The sequence below is a fragment of the Oryzias melastigma genome, linkage group LG14 (assembly GCF_002922805.2).
Source record: "Oryzias melastigma strain HK-1 linkage group LG14, ASM292280v2, whole genome shotgun sequence".
NCBI classification, from domain to species: domain Eukaryota; kingdom Metazoa; phylum Chordata; class Actinopteri; order Beloniformes; family Adrianichthyidae; genus Oryzias; species Oryzias melastigma.
Genome location: NC_050525.1, coordinates 8400375 through 8402210, shown reverse-complemented (window position 1 = coordinate 8402210; position 1836 = coordinate 8400375). Strand labels below are relative to the sequence as shown.

Genomic DNA, 1836 nt, shown 5'->3' with positions numbered 1-1836 from the left:
AAGTCATCACTGTCACGTGTTGGTGCACTTTTACACACACACACAAAAAAAAAAAAAAATCATAGGAGATTTAGGAATATTTGCTCACCGTTAGTTTTTTACTTTTTAGTAATTTATCTCAAAGTTATGTTGATTTGAGTCTTCCAGTCTTCCTTCATTCTTCACCCTATAGGACTATCACCGGGGGATTTTCACCCGAGCCAAAGTTTTTACATGATTTTCAATATGTTGCATTTTTATGAGTGTCATGGGTGCCTTTTTATTTACATTTTTTCTTCTCAAATTGGTAATTTTTCAGTAATTTTCAAGCATGTTTTTAGGATCTTCTTATGTTTTCATTTTGTTTACTTATTTAATACGAATGAGAACTAATTTATCACCTGTTGTCATATTTTGATCTATTTTTTATGAGAAATACTTTTTATTGGGTATATTATATCGGGTAAAAAATATCCAGCAACAGTAATGGTGTAACTTTTTATAGGGTTTGAACAGCATTAATGGTTCTGTTTCCTCCTGTGTTCCTCCTCTTGTTTCTGTTATTTAATGTCCATTAAAATACATATAAATGGTTTGCACACCTTCGCTTAAGTTTTGATCTTGCTGAGCGGATTTCTCTGAAATGTGTAACACGTTCTGAAACAGACAAAAGAGATGTTCTTGAAGCCGGCCCTACCCTCCATGAGTGGAATCAGGATGTTGGACAGAGGGGCAGGGCGCCGGCCTGTTAAATATTGACTGCAGGTGTAATCATTAACCTTCCACCAACCCCTGCTCTCTTAAACTGGCGGCTCTGCCTTGGTGCCATTGCCTTGCTGTCACCGCTGACGTTTGCGTCGAAAAATGCTCCCTTTTTCCCGCTCGCCGTCTCCTCTCGCCTTCGCCTCTTCTGGTCTGCTTTTCGTGGGCTGATCCTCGTCTCAACCTGCGTGACCTTCACGCGTCTCAGCACGCCACCGCTCTCCAAAACCTTTGGCCTCGTGTGTGAACTCCAGTGATCCATGCAAAGGTGAGTTAAAAAAAATATTGTGTTAAAAAAGGAAGCAGCTTTTTCTCTACATGTGTATTAATTTGTGAATGCTCCTGACTCAAACCGTAGTTTGCACTACTGCAAGAGTGGATGATAGAGCCTCCATCATTTTTTTTTCTACAGTCCTCTGCAGGCTAAAGTTCACAAAGTTAAAAAACAAACTTTCTTGACTGTTTTTTGTCCTGAAAGTAAGCTTTTAGTAGACATGAAGACAAATATGAGAGAAAAGGCCTTGCAGGTACACAGGTCGGACACACCCTTATACTCGCCCTCATATTGACAGCTGCCATAAAATCTGTGTTATCTCTGCAGGCCTTGGCCCTTTGGCCGCGCTGGATGAGGAGCAATGATGCCGTTTATGCTTCAAGCTGTAAAAACTGGGAGGAGGAAATTGCTCGGGGCAAAGTCGATGGCTGAGAGGAGTCTCCTTCAGAGTTAACTTCTGCCGTCTTTGCTCTCCCTTCGTTAAACACCACAAGACAAGCCTTCTGGTGCTTGCTGGATGTAACAGCAACTCCATGTGGAAGCTGTACGTGTTCCAGTGGAGGTGCTGTTACCTGCAGAGAACGCCAAACCCCGCCGGGAAACGTGGAGATGTCACGGAAGAGCGTCCGGGCACAAGGTGATGACCTATGAATTGACAGCCAGTTACTTCTAACATCTGCCTGTCAGTTCTGTAGGCCACTGCTGCGTTTGTCCCACTGAGCGCGCTCAGGTGCGCACAAGAGAATGCTAACGTCACAGAGTTCCCACACGAATGCAATAAAAATGTTGGATTTTCCTATAAATAAAGACTGAAAATGTTG

The 1836-nt window shown here is 42.6% G+C and overlaps 1 long non-coding RNA gene across 1 annotated transcript; it reads left to right on the top strand.

The window, feature by feature from the left end:
* The first annotated feature begins 455 nt into the window (after nucleotides 1-455).
* LOC118599664 lies at nucleotides 456-1836 on the top strand. The gene is made up of 2 exons (XR_004949103.1): nucleotides 456-1009; nucleotides 1343-1836. It is a non-coding gene; the product is annotated as an uncharacterized LOC118599664 (long non-coding RNA).